The sequence below is a fragment of the Solenopsis invicta genome, chromosome 11 (assembly GCF_016802725.1).
Source record: "Solenopsis invicta isolate M01_SB chromosome 11, UNIL_Sinv_3.0, whole genome shotgun sequence".
Classification (NCBI taxonomy): domain Eukaryota; kingdom Metazoa; phylum Arthropoda; class Insecta; order Hymenoptera; family Formicidae; genus Solenopsis; species Solenopsis invicta.
Window position 1 is genome coordinate 7,036,261 of NC_052674.1, and position 21,634 is coordinate 7,057,894.

The window sequence follows — 21,634 nt, forward strand, 5'->3', positions numbered from 1 at the left end:
TGAGAATGTGTCGTTTCCCGCGACCCTTTCTAGGACTGCCGCCCTCCTTCGACACCCGCCACGCGCCTCTTTGCGTCATATCCCAAGGTAATGTCGATCGATCGGCTCATTTAAATGTTGACCGCCTCGGCAGGATATAAAATTCAAAGTGCCTTCATAGATATTTTCATATGCGGCGATCTCTTCGCTCCTCTTCGCGGCAGCCTATCCATTTCTGCCTCGGTCTCTGTCCCTCTTGGATCCCATCGGTCGAAACGTATTCGTCGGCCTAATATATTTATGCAGGAATATATGCATGTACATGGAGCCCACTCTCTATCCCTTCCTTGTACGCGGGGCCCTTTACGAAACGCGCGTGTACTAGTACACATGCATATAAAATTATGTACGTAGTGGTAAGATTATGCATGTGCCTGACCTCGAGAATCGATACGTATATAGGGGGGAGGAAGATGCGAAGTGGTCAGCCAAACTTTCCAACCACTCACCCACTACTAGTTTTCTTGCGCACAGTTTAAGTATGTATCATAATATTTCGATTCAATGGTTATTGAATTAAATGTAGTTATTAATTTTCCTCAATTTTATCTGGTATGATTTTTATTTTAATATTTTTTCTAACTGCTAACATCTTATTAACCGTCGTCGGACCAAGATGGGGTTAATTTGTCCAGGTAATGTAATTTTTACGTTTTTTTGCATTTAAAATTTACAGGGTCAAATTGGTCCCATCTTGGACCGGCAATAGTTAATAAATAATTTATTCTAGTCTAGAACGCAAAAAAGTTTGCCCATTTTTAGAAACTTGTTTTTTAAAGAAAATTGTTGCACATATTTTTTTACGTGTTTATATCTACTTTTTTAAGTAAATATCTATAAATTTTGGTATACTTATTAAATACTTTTTAATCTTTATGTTTGCGTTTATTAAAAAATAAACACATTTTATAAGGCAGCTAATATAATTTCTCAGAAAATATAAAGTTATCGACTTTTACATATGTGTAAAACACATGTCTCTTTATCGAACTAGAATTATTGTGATTTCTGTAAATTATTTTTTATATGTGTTAAATTTTATCAATTTTGTTAAAAAAAATCGATATTTGTTTTTGAAAACCGCGTCGTTTTAATAAATTTCGATATTTTTCATTTAGTCTAGTTCGTGTGATAAACAGACACATGTTTTCTTTTTACGCAGAAGTTGAAATTGATAACTTTAATAATTATTGAGAAATGATGTTAGCTAATTCAAAAAATGTATTTGTTTTTAAATTTATGTAACATAAAAATTTATAACATTTAATTATACTAAAATTTGAAGATATTTACTAAATATGTGCAAATGTGTAAAAACGTAGAAGAATAGAGCAGTTTTCTCTAAAAAAAAAATTTCCAAAATTAGGCCACTTCTTCTAAACTAAAATACATTCTTGAGTCGTGTGATAATTTTTTGTGTGCAAAAGCCATGGTTTTAGAAACATTGCGGTCCCGCTTCATTACATGTTCTGTGATTTCTGAATTAAGTTATTTAACACCAACATTCTTCTTTACATAGAATAATAAATAGAAAAAATACGGGTTATCCACGGGCTGCTAGTAAATCTCTTCTCACTTTCTATTTATTTTCAATATTCTTCATATAGTTCGGAAGATTATACTTCGAAAGTAAATACGAATTCCAAACGAAACTCGTTAACCTGTCGATGCTCACAATCTTCTTATTGGTTAAAACGACGGCAGATTCGCAGTGTTACGCAGTTACCTTCGAATTCCGAAATTGGATGATGGCACGAAACATAAATAGTCCGTGAGGTTTTTAATCATTTTCTCCTCGCGCGGAATACAAAGTTCAACGCGCGTCCATGTTGCTCGAAGGGAAGAAAAACATTGCGTCGGTACAACGCTGTCAAAATATACCTTCCTCGCATCCGTCCCGCGGGCTCCACATTACGTGAACGTTAAATATTATTTTTAGGGGGACACATTTATTTGCGAATAAAAAATAGAGCTGTCTCGCGAATAAAGTGGAACCTCCGCGAATACGCGAAGCGTATTTCGCCGAAGCGCCTGTTGCTAAATATTCACGCGGTCTCTCCTCCCCCCGGCGTATCCCTCCCCACTGGTATTCGCGTATACGTTAATTACTCAGTAAACAGTAATTATTTTTGCGAATGTAGAACACTCTATTCTTTGTGTGAAAATGTATAATATAAAATAACTAATCATATCGCTGTGATAAACTCTCTCTCTCTCTCTCTCTCTCTCTCTCCCTCTTCTCTCCCCGCTCGCTCTCTCTATCCCTCTATATATATGTATATATTAAATACAATTTATAGAAATCAATATTTTTTTCATATTAAAGGAGTCATATACGATACACAATATCTGTTTTACTGCAGAGAAAAATCTTTTCTTAGAAAATATTTACATTTTTATAAAATGTTTGTCACGATACATTCTTGGCACTTTAATTGGTCAGATGGCAAATAAGTAATAACAAATATTATGTCACTGAGAGATTTTAGTTATACAATTTCGTAAAATATTTTCTTAATATTATATTGTGTACATTGTATGTACATGTATTTGAAAAAAGGGGGATTGCTTCCAAAATACACAAGTAATCAGAAAGAAATTAAGAGATCGTCATTTATAGCAACGGGACGAGGAAGGAAAGCGGCAAACGAGAAAGGAAATATATGAAAGGATTCCAGCGGTATTTCGATAGGATATGAAAGAAGAAAGGTGAAAAATGATCAAATTTTTTGGTAGAGGAACCGGTGTAGCTCAATGCATTTACAGATATGCAGGATAAATGCGTATAGTGCGGCAACGATGTATATGTATGTGTGCGTACATATATGTATAATTTTATATATATAAATATAAAATATATATAATACATGCATACATGCATACATACACATACACACACATATATATGTATTATATATATATCACTCAAATACACTTATGTATACATATATACAAACATTCACACATATCTATCTATATATACGTATACTAACATCGAGACTACGTAACCGCGTTAGCGGAGAGAATCTGGCCGCGGGGTGCTTTTTAAAAATTCGTGATTTTAAAATTCGCGTTGGCAAACAGTCCCCACTCGATTCGAAGCGCGCTCACTCCCCGAACGACTCCCTTCTGCACCCCTTACGGCACCCCCCGTCGCCGTTTCGACTCTTTTAGCTGCACTCATGCCGCCGACGGCGCCAATGGATGACAAAATATAAGCTCCAAGCCTGGATTCAATCAGAAATGGCGGCGACCCGCGCCACACATACGCAACGCTTTTTTTTTCCTTTGTCGGCGGACGCCCCTGCCTGGGTTTTCCGCGGGTCGACGGCTCGATAAATAACCATAAGAACGCGGAGACTCACTTTGTATGCGAATGAAACGATCATATGTACGCCTTTCCGTAGTTTTAGGGATAATGAAGCGGTCGGCAGGCTGCAAAGAGTCGTTTGGAACGAACCGCAGTGTGGTTTCACCTTCCCCCCCCCCTCCCTAGAATGCACTAGATACTCTTATTCTTACATTATGAGACGAATATATGACAGTGTTTGAAAAAGACAACGATAAGCAGTAGCAAAAACGCGAAATGACAATAGATAGTAGAATCTGGTTTTTTTCGTAAATTATAATACAACGAATGTCATCGTAATAAAAAATAAAAACTGAATATGGGTTGAAAATCAAAATTTTATTTCATGTGATATAAATGTATTGGTTGCAGTATATAAATATATCCAAAGTATTTTAATGTATATATATTTATATATTAACTCGATTATCAGTAACATATTTAAATTTAACGACGGTAGGAGTTCTAATTTTCTATCGCCACGTGACTGCTGCATATGAAATACTTACGAAATGTCAAATGATAGATAAAATGATAGATATATACATAGTAAGAAAGGCAAGTTTTTTCAAGCTCTTTCCATAGATATTGTTATATCAACAACCAAAAAAGCGATTAGCAGTAGAAGAAAATATGTAATAAAAGGAATCTTTTGCCCGATCGCATTCTTATTAGAAAAATTAGATTCGATGGATAAACATTTGCGTAGCCGTAAGCGAAATATATTTGAAACGACCGGTGAGATTTGTTGCGGGAATTACAATTTTTTTTTGCAAAAATAAAAGTTTACATTTCCTGCAACTAAATTTTTAATCGAGCTGACTTTATATCAGGACAAATTTTTATTCGTGGCCGTGATGGTGGCTTCCCTTTGAATCGAATATTTTATTGATTAATATCGAATTCGTCTCGCGGAAACTGAGAATAACCGAGATTCCGACGTGATGCAATCGATCACGTAACGCTATTAAGAAATATCTCAAGTGTGAGAATTTTATCGTTCATAGATTAAGATTCATATTTATAATCACGTGCTCAAGAATCTATCTTAAGACATGATTTAATAAATCAATAAATTTAATATTTATCGTTATATATATCGTAATATTTGCAAACACAATTCGATTGAGAAACTCAGATGAAGTCTTGAGATACAGCGTAACTTTCTCACGATACAATACATTCGTACGACGCTTATCAATTACGGAAATTATTTGTTTCTGTAATAATTTATTATAATAAGAAATGATGAGATACCTGTTATTTGCTGCGATTGCGTTCCAATAGAATAGATGAATGAGGTGACACGGAGCGGTTTCGCGTCACTGCGTCGCAACCTGTAGGCTCGAATCTCGTCGCGTCAATGATAATAATAGCACGGCGTGCGGCGGCCTTGCGTGCACCGAAACCTGCAACCCCAATGAACACGAAGACTTATATATAGTCGGTCCCATCGTTACTTCATGCATTACAAAATAAATACATGTCTAATATATAGTTCCATCTATTTCAAATTAATTTTGATAAATAAAATCACTTTTACTCTTTACTTTGGTAGCTTACAATAGACGAGCTTCATTATCATCTAAATAAATCTTAAAAAACGATACACTAAGTTTAACATATTCAAAACTTTTTGTCAAAGATTGATATTTCTATAATTTTAAAGGTTGACTAAGCTAGATAGATTTGAACACGTTAAGATATCCTTTTCTTTTAGAAAAGGACACATTAACAAATAATCTTTAAATAGTAACAATCGAAAGTTCGTACTGAGGATATTATACCTAAGTGTGTCATTTGTGTAATTTTTTTTATTTTATGGGATTGTCAATTACTACAAAGTTTTTGTTTTCTGCTCAAAGTGCTTTTGAATAACATGTATGTATAATACACAGACACATATAAGAGAAAATAAAATAAGTAGATAAATTTTTTAGTACAAATTTAGCATCCGGTATGAAAGAAGAAAAAATACAACTGCAAAATAATAATTTTGCTAAAGTATTTAAAAATTTAGCTGGATATAAGTCTAAAAATAATTTTGTGGATCATTAAAGTAATTATGTAGAATACTCAAGCTGGTTGCTAGAATATCAAAATTTTTTGCAGCACTGCTCATCGTGCTTAAACTTTCTTCATAATTATTTTGATGGTCCAACAAAATTATTTTTAGATTTTATCTAGCTAAACTTTTATATACTTCAAAAAATCGTTCTTTTTGTATGCTGTGTTAAAAATGTATAAATATTAATAAAACAAATAATAAAATATTAATAATATCATTTATGATATTTTTTTATTAAAAATATCGTTTTTGTAAATGAAAAATGCATTTTTTAATTAAAGAATCCATTCTAATATTTTCTTTCTAATCCATTCTAATATTTTCTTTCTAATCCATTCTAATATTTTCTTTCTAATCCATTCTAATATTTTTTTAATATTAATCTTTTTAGATAACAGTATTTTCTAAACACATTCGATTATATTTTTTTTTAATTCAAAGTTTTTTCTTGCGTATTTTTTGCATGTTTTCGGTTATTTTTAATAGTGAGGGATACTCAATTGTGAAGATCACATTAAATCTTTTGATCAATTGTACATTATTAAAAATGTAATAAAATTCAATGTATTTTAAATTTAAACATTAAATTTAAAGTACATTAAATTTAACGTATTTATAACCAAAAAGCATGTACATGAAATTTAGTGCACTTTTGACAACATTAAATGTTTTTAATGTACCTACTCTCTTGAAATTTGCTTCCGTTACATTACATTACAATAAATTCTGCTGTTTATTTGTAACGGTGTGTACAGATGAAATCTAAATATATTTATATCTTTATTAATTATATATTTTCCTCGCATTTCTTTTTTATATGTTTAAAGACTTCCGCACAAGAGTATTCATAAGACATTACGTAGTTATACTTTTGCTTTATGCGTTGGCCTAAGTTTATTTATAAGTACGGGCTTAAGTTTATAGTTTATACTTACGGATTGCGTTGGTCTAAGTTAATGGGCTTAGTTTATAGTTTATACTTAACGTATCGTAACGTCTTACGGATGTTCTTGTACAGAGAGGCTTCTAAGTAAGCCGAAGAGTCACATGTCTGTTACTTAAATCACTTTGTGGAATAAATTATATTTGAAGTAACCAACCTTATAACAATGCTCGTTTATCGATCTTGATTAAAATATTTATTATTCATTGAAACGCACATTTATTATCGTGTCAAAATTTTTAATTTTTGGAACACTATTCAAGAAGCCTTTTTACCTTGATATTTACAACAAATATAAGCCAATGATTTTTCAAAATTTTTGTTTCCTTTTTTTTACGGATAAAGATATGTACATTCACTTGTTGCCGTTGTATTCCTTAATATTTGGCGTTTCGATAAAAAATTTGTTACGTATTTATTTTTACGAAATAATAATTATAAATAACCAAAATTGGGTCGAATATACGGCAACATGACATATCCAATGTCATGAGTTTTGAAATTAAATCCATTTGAGAACATTTTGATATTATTAATTGAATTCTAATTCATGAGAACGCGTACTTTCAATTTGATCGATGAAACAAGAATATATATCAATTTAGTTGAACAAGATGCTAAAATTGAAGTTGTTATCTCAAGCTACATTTCCAAACATTCTCTCGGAGGAAAATTTTACTCCATACAATTATAGTAATACATTACGTATGCTGTATTGTAGGAACAAAGCGCAAAACGCGCAACGACTCATTTATCCAAATTAGGATAAAAGAAATGCAGGACCGTTTCGGCGCACACATTTGTGACAAAATTGCTTAAATATTTCGTGGCTGCGACGTTGACTGATGTTCGTGTGTACGGCCTTGATGTTTGTTTTGATACCGGCCACATTAACGTCGTATACGCAAGGTCGCCGCGCGACGTGTTATCATTCGCGCGGCGACACTCGAGTGTGTACGGGCTTGCCGAGTAAGCCGCTCCGCGTGCCGCCTCATTAGCCGCCTGAACGCGATCGTATCCGGCACCGAACTCAATTGTTCCTTAATGGATAGCGAATCAGCAACATGTCGAATCGCGAAAATGGGTAACATCCACGGTAGACTGGTCCTTTAAATTTCGCCGTATGTCGGAGTGAGCGCTTCACGTGATTTCTTTCCTTCACCTGAGAGTCGCGCGCGAAGCGACAGATTAGATTAAGTTAGATTAGAGTCTATAAATTACTTGCAGCATTAAAATTTCATCGATATATATTTATACAGGCAAATATAATAATTCCCGTAATGATTCTCGTAGATTCGAATGTCGTTCATCGCGGTTTGAACTTTTCGCTGATTTAAATGTAATTTGTTAATATAGTTAATTCCATTATCACTTTTGGATTGAGAGCACGGATCGCGTAATTCAAGTAATGTAAAATTGATATCGGGCATTTATCTATAATACGTATTTCATTGAATTTATTACCGAAATACGTCGTGCTTGCGATGCTGAATTTCGATCGCACATTTTCGTACGGTTGCATCTTAATTTGTCTCATTACGACTAACATAGGGCTTTATTAATACGCGCCGTGCGGTATTAAAATGCCAATGTCATTTCGTGAAATTTCAGTTGCGAACGAAACATCGGCGTGAAACGAATCGATTTTGCGAGTCAAGTGGCATCGCGATCAATTAATGAACACAGAATTACACAGCCGTAATTAGAGACGTGCTTTAATATTTTTCAATTGCGTAACGTAAGTTCGGTGTTTGCGGTCTGAACCGCGATCACGGCTTTCACGGATTTTTGCTTTAATTCACGGGTATCGAGCGGATCGTAAAGAGATCCCTATTTGTTTCACGTTATTTTTTCGTCAATTACCGCGTCGGTAGTGCCGTGCAAAGTATCGTGCGATTATCCCGTCTTGGTGATTACGCGCGATCGTAATTAACCGGTCTTTCGCGAGTGTTGTGTTGTGTTGTAACGGGTGCAACGAACGAATCCGAGAGGAGAAGGAGGAGGCCTGAGAGGCAGCGATGGCGGAGCGACCATAGGGTAAATTTTTTTTTTTTTTTATTCACTCGTTACTTGTAGAATTAATCACTTATAGTAATTTTATGTGCAAGCAACGATTATTCTTCTAGGTATTAATTATTTAGGGCATAGCCTGTAATTTACATATATTTCTGTTTTGCAGCTCAACGCAGTTTCAACGTAGTCGCAACACTGTCACGCATCGTAATGGTGAGTGATATGATATTATCTTTTATCTTATTAAACTTCAATATTTGCGAATTTTATTTATTAAAGTAACGGACAAAATGATATCAAATATGTAATATAAAAGATGGAATACAAAGAAACGTGAACACCTGACAAATATAATACATTATTTTTTTTTAAGGAATTGTAAAAATTAATTTATAAGAAATTAATCTACTAGTTGTGTTTAATAATTTTGAGCAAGTCTGGAGTTTGCTAGGTATAAGTAAAGAAAAAAGAATCTCGTGTTTTTTTTAATAATACTAAATAAATAAATATAATACACATTTGTATTTAATTTTTAATAGTCAACATTAAAAGAAAATAAAAAATTAAAGTAGAAAAAATAATATTGCATTTATACTGGAAAGTTTTTATTTAAAGCTTTCTGAACTTTTGACTTTTATTCACGTGTCTTGCGAAAGGTTAATTCAAATTTTCTTTACAGAAAAAAAATTAGTATTAAATCAACAATTTATTGTTTCATATGAAAGTAAAAATATAAAATCTTTAGAAGAATACAAAAACTTGAAATTTTGTTTCTTCGTGTAAGCAAGTTATGTCTCTGTTTAAGATTATCAAATTCTTTCAAGAAGATTTTATATTCTTGCTATGTAAACAATAAATTATTGATTCGATACTAATTTTTGCTGTGTTGTTGAAATAAAATTATACAATGCTTATGCTATTTTTTTAATTAATTGGAGCATCTTTAATTACATAATGTTGGAGAAAAAAAATTTGCTTCTTACATTATTTTCCAAAATTGCTCTGTGTTCAAAGCTTTAACATTTTTTTTCATCAGCGTAACTACCTGACTTAAATCATTGAGTCATTATGAGCAGCGTGTCGGTAATTAAAAGAAAAAAATCAGATTTTATCTTCTGATATTTCTTAAGCATCCTTCAGTATCTCTTGAAAGATATTCTGCTAGAAGAATAATATAGCACTCGTGACTATTTAAGCATTATATAATCTTGTTCTAAAAAAGAATAAAATCTGCATTAACAAACGATGGGCGAATCTTGTTAATAAAATAAAAAGTGTATTTTTCAGGTGTTCACATTGTCTTGTCTATTTCTTGTATGTATATCAGTGTAGTATACATAAAGCTAAGAGATCAGCTTAAAAATCCTGCTGACAAATCGCTGACATGTTATACTTAGCTTTTCGAGGGCCAGCGAATGGAAAAGGTCGTGCAAAGATAGCATCCGGGACGAGCGAAAAAATTCAGATATTCCCGCGAGCTAAACCGTGTGACACAAGCAAAAGTCATTTCGATGCGCTACCGTCTATTTATATTTCACAAATCGCTTTCAAAAAGAGCGCAATACTTTGGGATTAGCGTACCGCGCAAAAAAATGTCACAGAGAATCGTCTATGAGCCGCGGCAGTGAGTCAGGGAAAAAAATTCGGAAATATTATTAAAAGCCGCTGGATCATCGCTGCTGCACCCCCTCCCCCTCCCCTGACGGACACTGTGGTCGTCAGGGTGCGAGGGGGATGGTCAGCTAGGCCGTTGGTTATCTTCGGCGGACAGCCCGTATTCAAATACGAGCCGGTCGTACGTGTCGGAGAAGAAAGGGGAGGAGGGGGTGGGAAGGAGGGAAAGGGGGTAGCGGCACCCCTTAATGCCGCGGCATAAAGTATGTATTACGCGATATAAAGCCGTAGAGAAAGGGAGGAAATAAAGTGCGTCGCCGCTGGCGAAACTGGGTCTCCATATGAAACGCACGTTGGGATTTTTCGGTCACGTTTGCCTGATTGCAATCAGGCTACTCGTCGATCTTGCAAATAAAAGTTATATGGCGACTGTTTGTGCTGAATTACCGACACGTGTTTTGTACCCAAAGCATCCTACGCGGCGTGCACGCTGCCGGCAGCACGAAAAATTCGACGGTCCCAGCGCACCGCGGAGCGGCGGATCGTCTCGTCTCGTAAGTGAAACGTTCGAAGCGAATGGAAATATTGAGTACGCGCTGTTACGAATACGCGTGTCCCGAGTGTATCGCATTGTTCGCGCAGGCGATGGTTGCTACACTAGATTAAAATCGGGGAGAGAAAGAGAAAGATGTAATTAAAGCGTAACCCGTACAACTCGTTTCGGAAAATAATAGTCTGTAAACTAAATTATTTCGGATAAAATAAGAGTGTCAATATAAAAGAGATAGTTATATTCGTTAGATACATAATGATATAATCTAATATTATATTTGTAATACGAACTGTAGCGATTCCATGTTTCTGATTGAATCTAAAAATTTTTAAAACAATGATTGGAATAAGACCGCAATTTGTAACACAATTAAAATCACGTTGACCTATCAATTATGTTCTCTTAACGTCATTGGTTGTTGCAATAAATATTACCATTTGTAATACGAACTGTAGCGATTCCATGTTTCTGATTGAATCTAAAATTTTTAAAACAATGATTGAAATAAGACCACAATTTGTAACACAATTAAAATCACGTTGACCTACCAATTATGGTCTCTTAACGTCATTGGTTGTTGCAATAAATATTACCAAATGCCTCGAAATATGTGATCGAATCTGGCCAAGGCTCTGCGCACAATGGAGAAATATTATTAAAAATATTAGGAATTAGGAATTTAAATTTTAGAATGAAAAATCAATTTCCTCTGAATATTAATATATAAGATAAATAATCAATCATGTTGTGCTCTGTACATTCATGTTTCACATTTGATTCGGATCTATTGTACGTTTAATGTTTATTGAGAAGACTGATTCTAAAATTTTAATTCCCATTCCCAATATCTGATATTCCTTCATTGTGTGAGAGTCCTCAGATGGAATGTATGGAAGTCCAGATTTAAATCCTGATTGAAGTAATATTTTTCGCAACATATTATTTAGAATTTTTTGGGAAGGAAAGACTCTTATAGATACTTGTCAGCATCAGTATTATTAAATTGTCAATTTAACATTCGAGAGATTTAAGAGCTGTATTTTCGAGACCGCGAAAATAACGGCATGTAGAAGAATCAAAAGATGTATATAAAGATTTTAATATTTTTATAACGAACGATTCTCTTAATGCGCTGTTCGGTAATCTAACGTCGGCCCGGTTTCTAATGTCGATTCCGCTAGCGAATTAGCATTCTCTTCCCAGTCTGTATCAAACGACTATAAATATTCTTTAGTGACAATTCAACGGTGTTCATTATACGGCTAAATCACGGGTAAATGTTCGCATCTGTAATCTAACAGACTCGTATACGTTCAGCGATATTGCGACCAAAAGCAGATACAGAACTGGTTCTGACATCTTTGGTGGTTCATTACGGAGCGTATCGTGCAACGGACAAAAACCAGGCGGAGCGATGTAGTCCACCGCTCGCGGCCGCATTATTATCATTAATTATATGCGCATTACAGACACGACTGTCGGTAACAGTGTTGCGGTTATTAGAGGAGGGAGCTAAGTGGCCGCGTGCTCGAAACAAACGCTTGGGAGTCCACAGCGCGCTTGATGCGCTTACGGAAAACGAGGGAGAGGGAGACGGGAAAAATAAAAGAAGGGGAAGGGGAAAAAAATCAGAATGGCGAAAACTCGCACGAGTAACCCCCGCTCAATGCGAGTTTTTTCGAAGGTCCGTACCTACGGCACGACGAGGCTGGGTTTAATGTAATGCTATAAAACCGGCATAATTTAGTAATGAACGGCCACTTTGCACAAATGGCTTCGTGCATCATGGCCAAACCAAAGAAGTCCCTTTGGCCGAGTGAGTGCATGATAGGATAATAGTAATGTGCTTAATGGTAAATGGAGGCATTCAAGAGGCCGAGATTCAGATGGCACTCATAATGGTCGCCCGGACTGGCGTATCACCCCTAATAAGTACAAGTGGCACAAAATAGCTGTAATCACTTGACATCGTGGATCGTAAGATCATCCTGCTCCCCACCGTCAAGACATCGAGCTCGATGCATCTTGGTATCGCCTATCTACCTCTAGGCGCTCGAGTCGGGCTCGCGTCGCGATAAAGCGCCACGACACGGTCCTTCTCGTTTAAGAAATACAAAGCAATAATGACTTGGGGACTTTACAGAGTATTAACAAATACACCCTGATGTGAACTAGGCTTTTTTTGTTATAAAAGAGTTCATATCTGTCTTAATATTTATAAGCTTCCTCAGATTAGAATAGATGTAAAGTCTAAAAACAGTTAACATGTGCTGCGCGTTACGAGGCTCTCGGAACTAATAATCACCTAAAATTAAATTTAGAAATAGAGCTAAGGTATATTTTTAGTCCAAGTTTCTCTTCGAGAGCGAGGAGAGCATTGGGGAGAACGATAGCGTATCGCGAGGTATGTCGAAACCGGTCGAGATCTTCGGGAAGAGACTTCGGCCGGGATTGAAAATGTCGATGGCGCAAGGTCACGTTAATGGACCGTACGCGAATCACGGACTAATAATAATCCGAGCCATGTCGCACTATCGGCGGTAATTCAAAGCAAATTTAACGGGGAGCGTATCGCAATTGCGGACAAACCGTATATACAGCGGGAAACATAACTCACCGTTGGTTTGTTTGCATTATCTGCCGCGCTCAAATACCCATATTTATCTCGTCTCTCGTGACACCCTGATGGGAGATCGTTATTTTATTGACACCTCGCGCCGAGCGAATATTAAATAACCGGCGGGCTCGGCGGACGAGTCGCGCGTCGGTTCGTCCGTCAAAAACTGTCCGATCCGATTTAATCAAGAAGATTCGCGAAACCAGCCGAAAATTCGTAGCGTCTAATCGCTCGGCGAACGCGAACGCGAGAGAGTCAGGACAAAACTTGCGCCGCGTCCAAGTTCTACAATTTTTCTGATCAAACTGTATCAACGTTCGCGGTGAATTATCGGGAAAACAACCGGCATAATATCGGCGGCATTAATTCCGATAATGGCGACGTCGGATAATTATTAATTTATACGCCTAGGAAAACGATTCGTGACGCCGGAGCATTTGTCACGAGCTTAAAGTCCCCCTAAATATGTTGGCGTATACTATCGATACCCTCCCCCCCCGCTCGCCCCCCCCTCGCTCGTCACGCAGCAACTCCTCCTCCCCCTCCCCTTCTCATCATTCCCTCATTGCGTAAAGGGCCTATTTGTTGCTCGTGATCGATGAAACGATTTCAATTAACAAAATGCGCTACGTCGATGGTCACGGTCTCTCATTTCGGGAAGCGGCGGAAGCGGGCGCGCCGGGACGCTTTCGGAATTCGCCGAAAAATATGCTCGCACTCAAGGCTAATGGACCGAATGAATGAGGTCGTTTTGTCGGGTCACGGGAATCGCATGTAGAAAAATATCAGCGCCAAAAGTGTAGCGGCGCATCAATTCAAGCGCCGCGCTTTGTCCACGTTTGCGTCTTCTCATCTCGCGGCTGAGAGTTAATTAAACGTCGATGCGACCTTTGAAGCCAATGCTTTCTATGCGAAGCGTTTGCGTTCTTATGGTTTTAGATTCGATTGTCGAGGACGTATGCTAAGATGATTTCACGAGCCGTAAAGTAACGTGACTTGAGATTTCAATTTTGTCCGAAATTTTTGCAGTCTTTCGACATATATCAGTTTCGCATACATAATTGTCCAGTGTGAAATATATATTAATGATATGGGAGAAAAAACACCAGCAAACATAACAAATACCCAGTTTGTTCTCTGAGAGATACTAGATTAATAGGAATAAGTTGATAATACATTTATAAAATGAGGCCCGTCCTCGAAGATGTATTGCTAAATATGTTGATCTGTCAAATTAGACCTGATACGAGAACATTTCGATAATATGCTTTGCCGATATATTTCACAATGTGGTGCAGCCAACCGACCGCGCCAGGCTTTCCCTCGGGAGAAATATCGCGGATTATTATTTAGTCAGTTTATCGCGCAAATTAGTCATGCGAATAGGGATTCATTAGAGCAGTCGCTTAATTATCGGCGTTACAGACGACGCTGAAGTGAGAAATACATGGCGCAGCTACGCGAGCACCATGCAAGCTTAAATTCCATTCTGATTGTTTCACGAGTGTTACCGGTGTCGATATCCGTCGTTTTGTTCGCTAAACGAATTAATTAACTTTCGTCGCGTATCTGAGACATAGACAAGAGCGTCGATTTGCACGACAATTTGTCAATTTGGAGGGATGTCTCGAGTGTCTCAAGACATTCGAAAAACAATCGCGCGTGCCGCTATCAGCGTCACTGCCGAGCGTATCATTAACACTTTCAACTAAATAATTATCTGCGCGGGATCTTAATCCGCAAGCAGGTTAATCTATAATATTTTATTCGGCTAATCAAGAAAAGTGGGCACATCCCGACGCGGTGATTCGCTAATGATTCACGTCCAGAACCCGGAAGATTCCGACAAAGTTTTTTATCTCGGGGTGAATTCTCGCGGTTCCGCATTAGCTCGAATCGAGATAGTTTCGTGCGCGCGCGAGATAGCGCGATCTCATTTGCATGGAAAAGGCGAATAGAAACTTTTTTCCCTCGGACTTCAACTTTAATTCTTAATGAAAATGAGCCCCTCGCGAAGTCGCTGTGCAGGCGATGAGACGAGAGCGAGAAGCATGACTGGTCGGCGCGAGATTCGCCGGGGGTTGGCGGGGATACGACGGAGGAGACAAGGAATTCGGGTGGGCAGGGGATGTAGACGGTGAACAATGAACGCGGGAGAGCTGTTCCAGCGCCTTTGGCCACGCACTCCTAACCTTGTGCTTAACATCGTAGTTTTGAAATTGTCGTTCCTTTTCACGATGCCGCTAAGCTCCGACGTATTTGGCGATCGCAGTTTCAAAGATTATGTACAGTTCGGAATCGACACATCGCAAATACGAGCCTTTATACCACGATACGCACAGCGATCGAGCTAAGAAGTAGGTGATTCGTGGTTATGAAACTTAACGTATCATATGATATAGATTAAATCAAAATTTAACTAACAGACACACCATTTTTTGTCGGAAAATCGCGGCGTGTTGATTATAAGCGTAATATACAGTTACGCAACGTAACAAAGTTTCGAAAAATCGTTGATCTTATTAGGGGACGGACAAAATTTTAGCAGCTCGTAGAAATTGCAGCGTACATGTACTTCGTAAAGTATATGCAAGCCTTTATCTCTCATGAGGGTCCTCGGAACCTTACCGCGGGCATGAGCGGTGCTCTCTTTCGAATGCAATATTGCTTCGTCGAGTAGGTAGTCGCAGACAATAGTAATCGTACTCGACTTTGTCGACAGTGCCGGAGGCCGAGTCGAAAAATCACGATCAAGAATGCGGATGCTCATGCAAGTAAATCTTATTGAAACAATAATACTGTAAGTTCCACGCAAAATATTCAAATCCCTAACATTTGATCAACCGGATCGAGTCGCCCCGGAACTTTAGCCGGAGGCCGCGCTAAAATCCGTCCGCTAAATCCATCCGTGCGATGCGTTTCATGAGCAAAGTAAGCACAGTGAAAAAAAAATCTTGACCAAGAAAATCCCTTCTGCTACCCTCTTCCGATCCCGCCATACCCCCCCGTCGGCCGCTTCTCCTGAGTTAACAATGGGGCGAGGCTCACGTGCGCGAGGAATCAAGTGTTCTCGCACACCAGCGCAGTCCACTAGACCGAGGGCGCATGCATAATACAATGACCCTGCTAAGTACTATTTTAAAACAATGCTGAAATTGCTTTAGGGGATAAAAATGAACGAGGTAGCTAGGTGTATTTTTCTCCCCTCCGTCACCCCGCCTCTTTGACGAGGGTACACGTACACGCGGCCATACACGGTGTAGTAACCACTACCATCCCCTTCGCGCCGCCGTTGTGGTCGCACATAGGCACAGCCACGTACAAAGCTCTAAGCCTTTGAGTCACAGTCTCACCGGCGCGGCGCACAATAAGGCGCCCCATTTTTTGTTTTTACATTCACTTTAAGAGCGCGGGAGAAAGATGGAATGTACGACGAGCTGCCGGTTTTTTTTTTTTTTTTTTCGAGCGACGTCACAGGTATCTCGTCCGATATCTTGCGCCTATTTTTTTTTAATTTTCGAGGCGTTTTACGTGAAAAATTAAATTCCGACGTGTCAACAAGTGCCTCTCTGAGAGCTAAGGTGAAAAGAATATTATCCAATTTCAAAATTTCTCAAGGAAGATATCCATTGAAATAGATCATTTCATACATATAAGAATTTATTATGTGAGTGATATGGCACTATCTTTGCAGAGGCAAGATATCATAAAAGTTTGAAGTTGCTTAAATCTTACTTAGCATTATGTACAGCTGATCATAATTGCGCTAAGGCAATTTAACCAGAACATGGCCTATATCGATTACGAAGGCATTTTGTATGGAAATTAAGACCGACGGGTACATGCGCGATTAAGGTGCTCGAGGATGACGATTCCGCAATTCTTGAGGCAGTCTCTTCCCGTTACTTTGACATTTTTAATTACGGACTCTCAGTGTCGACGAGAGAATTTCGTCTGTGCTTTGTGAGCTGGTGAGTCTCGGCGGTTTGACCGGCATTGAAAAGCAGGCACAGTCGGAACGAATGTAGTGGAACTTGAAATTAATAATTGTTTAAAGCTACCTCAATGGCAGGTTATTTCTTTGAAAATTATGTCTTTTATGAAATGGTGATTATTTATTACGAATCTGTTGTGTGTAAAAGTATTGCGTGGACAATCAGAGACGATTATCTAATAATTAAATATTCTTTCTTATCATGTACAATACATTTTTTTTTTATGTAAAAAGTGGGACTTGTACTACATAAAGATAATTTTTTGATATTATTTTTCACGCTGCATTTTCGATTTTTTAATAATCAGTTTGCGATATTCTTTGAAGATAAATTATTCAACATTAGATCTTCGAGAATTTTAGAATTAGTTTTAGAAATAGTATGTGCAATAAAAATTGCGACATAGAAAGAGTAAACTAATGGGATATAAGACTATCTTCTGGCAACGGTTATAAGGGTCAGCATAGCAGTAAAACGATTGAAATCGAGTAGCTAGATGAGTTTTGAATTGAAAGTTCGATCTGCGCGCGCGATAGCGGCATTTTTATTTTAAATGGAAGGAAAAGCAAGAGCCGTCGACTCTGGCGAACACGAACTCTATCCCGCACTCCCTTTCATCGTCTCTAATGTAATTTTTCAATGTCATTACCCGGTACGTTTGAGGGAAAGTGAAGGCTTTTAAGGTAAACTAAAATTTCGGTATATTTTCCATGAACGACGATGGAATCATGATAAGCGAATTATCTTCGTTAGACGCCGCTTATTACCGGTCATTCGGTTAACCGTGTATACATTACACATATTCGTATCCGACCGATAATATTTTAATTGCCTAATAATTGTAGGATGCCGCATCGACGTATGTAGGTTGTCGTACTCGAAGACACCGACGAATAAGAAAAGTGTATTCTAAACATTTTTTAAACACTCGATTGTTTATTTAATTCGAAGTGGATTGTTCAGCACTTTCGTAATATATCGGTCTTAGCGGAGGGAACAAGCTAAACGAAGATAGGATGAAAGGAGGGATTAAGATAGATAGACGGAAAGTTCGAGGAACCATTATGTAATTGATATAATCATTAATAAAGATACAGGGTTCTACGTGCGTCAACGTTTGCCCTGAGAATCTGTTAATAAAGAGACTGGCGAATCCGCAGATTAGAAACACGGTCGTATCCAAAATTAGCATCAGCCCGTAGGCATAATGTAACTACCCGTCCTCGCGTGAAACCAATAATCGCGTGGCGCGAGGTCGGGTATAGATTAGAAGGGTGAGTCGGCATAGCTAATACGCGCGTTAATAAGAGCCCCTGTTCCACGCTTCGTACGCTGTATATAAGCGCCCGGCATGTAATTTCTAACCACATTTCCCCGTATTCGCTTCAAATGTACGTACACGTACGAAGGAAGCTGACTGGAAGTTACGAGCCCGTATACTGTGTGTCTCGATATACAAATGGAGCAACCTGCTATGTTCCCATGGAACCTTCGTTAATTCAAGTAGCATTCGGATACTTTTCACCCCGAGAACATATCTTTAAAGACAAGTTCCTTCAGCTACTGTCGGATTGCACTTTGGTCGGACGACGATTGTTAATAAAATGTTTCTCTGCCTCTTTTTCCTTTTTTCACTGATGACTCCTGCTTATTATATATTATTTTCCATCTAGTACTTTGTGATGTTCCTACAAGCGCAATGATTTTGACATGAAATTTAACGAGCACGGAAGAGAGAAAGGATTAAAGGGCTGCGCCAGTCAACACAGAATTTCCAAAGTCCAAAGAATATTTTGCATTATGAGACGCGTCACGAGCGGCTGGCTTTCCGGCCGAGTTCCGTGAAATGTTCCGGTCTTTAACCAGCACTGGTGGCGTATCACCCGTTACAATTCGACTAGACGAGTACTTATACGGCCGCAGAACGCCACGGTAGCCAGGCACATTCGCAGGAGGTCGAGGGTGGCGGCTGCCCGTAGCCCGCAGCCTGTAGTCACGTAATTAGGTGATTAAAATTAGATCTCGCATCAGCCAGAAACTCAATTAGCAATTAAACGTGGCATTTTCTCTAATTACGATACGTTCTCACTAATTACCGTAGCTAACCTCCCCCGCATCGTCTCCCGCGAGTGTTCTCCACGGCTACCTCGTCGTCCCCATCCCCTCCACGTCCTCTTCCTCACACCCTCGTTTTCTCTCCTTCCCTCGTCCTGCGCCGAACTACCGTAGCACCGTCGAAGCACTCGGAGAAACGAAGCGGATCAGGGTGCCGTACACGCGTCGACCTATCGAAAGTATCGATGCCAATTGCCTGCCTTCCGACCATCCCTGCCGACTATCAACGCACTCGTTTATCGAATTACGTCGATAGAAACGCGTCTCTCCTCTGACTCTTTCGGATCTCCCAAATCGCGTCGCGTCCCTGCGCACCCCCTTCTTTCCGCGTAATTTCTGATTGGAAAACAACGATAAACGTCGCACAACCGTCGCACACAAATCAAGAGTGTATATTTGGGGAAATCTCGAGACGCTTGTAGATAAATCATAACGCTCTCGTGGAGCGCATGCGACGAAGTTTACGAATTTATTTCCAAACTTGGCAACTGCCGAATTTCCATCAATAATTGATGCGTTCTGCGGGCGGGTTTCGGAGCGTGGAAAAAAATATGGCCAAGCTTTTAGTATTCGTTAAATTACAGAAGGCTGTAGTATTTATGTATGGATAGAGAAAAGTCCGGTCGAGAGACATTTTTTTAGATTACTTATATTGGGTTATGCATTGCAACACGAGAAAAATATTGCCGGTGTACTAATATTGGTCTGCGTACGCAAAATTATTGCCGAGTTTGTTATTATTAAGTTAATATATAGGCTGAATATTGTCAAATTTTAATACTATGATATTTAGACAAAATTTCACGTTCGCAATTTAAGTGAATATGTAATAACGGGTCCCAAATAAATAATTACAAAATATTCTAACAAATAATTTTTTGTCGTGCAAACTAACATAGTTAAAGCAAACTAACATCGAATACGCGTCACTTAAGTTATTTTTTATTGTATTGCTCATTTCGTACTGCTTTGCATGCAAATGAACGTTAGAAATTGTAGCTTGATGTTTCAGATACCTGTTACAGTACGTATTTAATCTTTCATTATAATAAATTAATTTATTTATAAGCTTTTATGCAATATGTTGCAAAAGGTAGAAAATCAGTTGCTTGAATCGTATGATCTCCTAAATCTTTATGAATTAATTTATGAATTAAAATTGTTAAAAATATAAAGAATCATTAATTAATATTTATTTTATTAATAATTAATGAAAAAAGACCAAATATTAAATAATTACTACATAATAATTAAAAGATAACGATGTCGATAAAATTGGCTTGAATATGTTTTTGTAATTAACACTTTATTAACATTTTTATTCATATCAAATATTAGCTGTAATAATATCATTTATCTCACAATCATCTTTACATTAATATTATTTATTGTAATCAAATTTGTTGTTTTGATGATACAATTTAAGAAACTTGATAGATATTATAAATATATTGATTTAATCTTTATAACATTTTATAAATATGTCCATACAATAAATATAAAATATCCTACAATAAATCTTTCTTCTTTTATATGGAAATGTAAAAATTCAATTGTATGGGTAAAATTCTATAATATGAGTACACCATCAGCTAAATTGATAAAAAGTTAACATTAGTACCTGATTTTTTTTTTAAAAGTTGTTAGCACGCATAAAACATGATGCGACTTGTTAAATTTTCATCTATATTACTCTCTATATTTTTCATTTACTTGATATTTTTTTTACCAAATGTTGCTTATATAAGGTAAAAATATTAATGAGGTATCTAAGCGACCGATACGCATTCAGCAACTCTTCCAAATTTTATTTGTCTAAAAATTCCTAATAGTACCTACTCAGACACTTTAAGGACACTGTTTTATTCGTCTTCTTTGATCAAGTTCATGGTCATTTCTCCTGAGTGTGAAACTTAGCAAAAACGAGCGTGAACGTTGAGATTTCCGATAAGAGTCGACCGGATGAACGTCGTCATTAGCATAATATCGCCAATGACCGGGTTCGGTTTACGACTGCCCCCTCTACGAATAATAACTCTCGGGATGTTTTATGAAACATCCCGAGGACGGAAACGTTTTTCTCGAAAAATCCTGATGTGGAAGTGTTTATTATTACTCGGTTGTAACGGAGATTCGATGCCGTGCGGTCACGGCTCCCAATTATTTTAATCACCGGTGGAGTTACCGTCGCATTCACCTGCCGCAATGAATAATCATATCGAATTACACACGAGCGGCCCTCAATCGTAGACGCGATTATTATAGCATAGCTACGTTACGTAATGCCGGCCGACTTAATTATTGAACGCATATCAGGCGCGACTATTG

The 21,634-nt window shown here is 37.6% G+C and overlaps 1 long non-coding RNA gene across 2 annotated transcripts in view; it reads right to left on the minus strand.

The window, feature by feature from the left end:
• The window catches only part of LOC120358992, a 107,198-nt gene that overhangs the window by 66,845 nt on the left and 18,719 nt on the right, over window positions 1-21,634 (minus strand). The window contains exon 2 of one of the 2 annotated variants that reach the window (XR_005575895.1): window positions 4,646-4,797. This is a non-coding gene — a long non-coding RNA (uncharacterized LOC120358992). Of the gene's footprint in view, window positions 1-4,645; window positions 5,337-21,634 lie in introns of those variants that run through there. The other variant, XR_005575894.1, reaches the window with a different exon arrangement.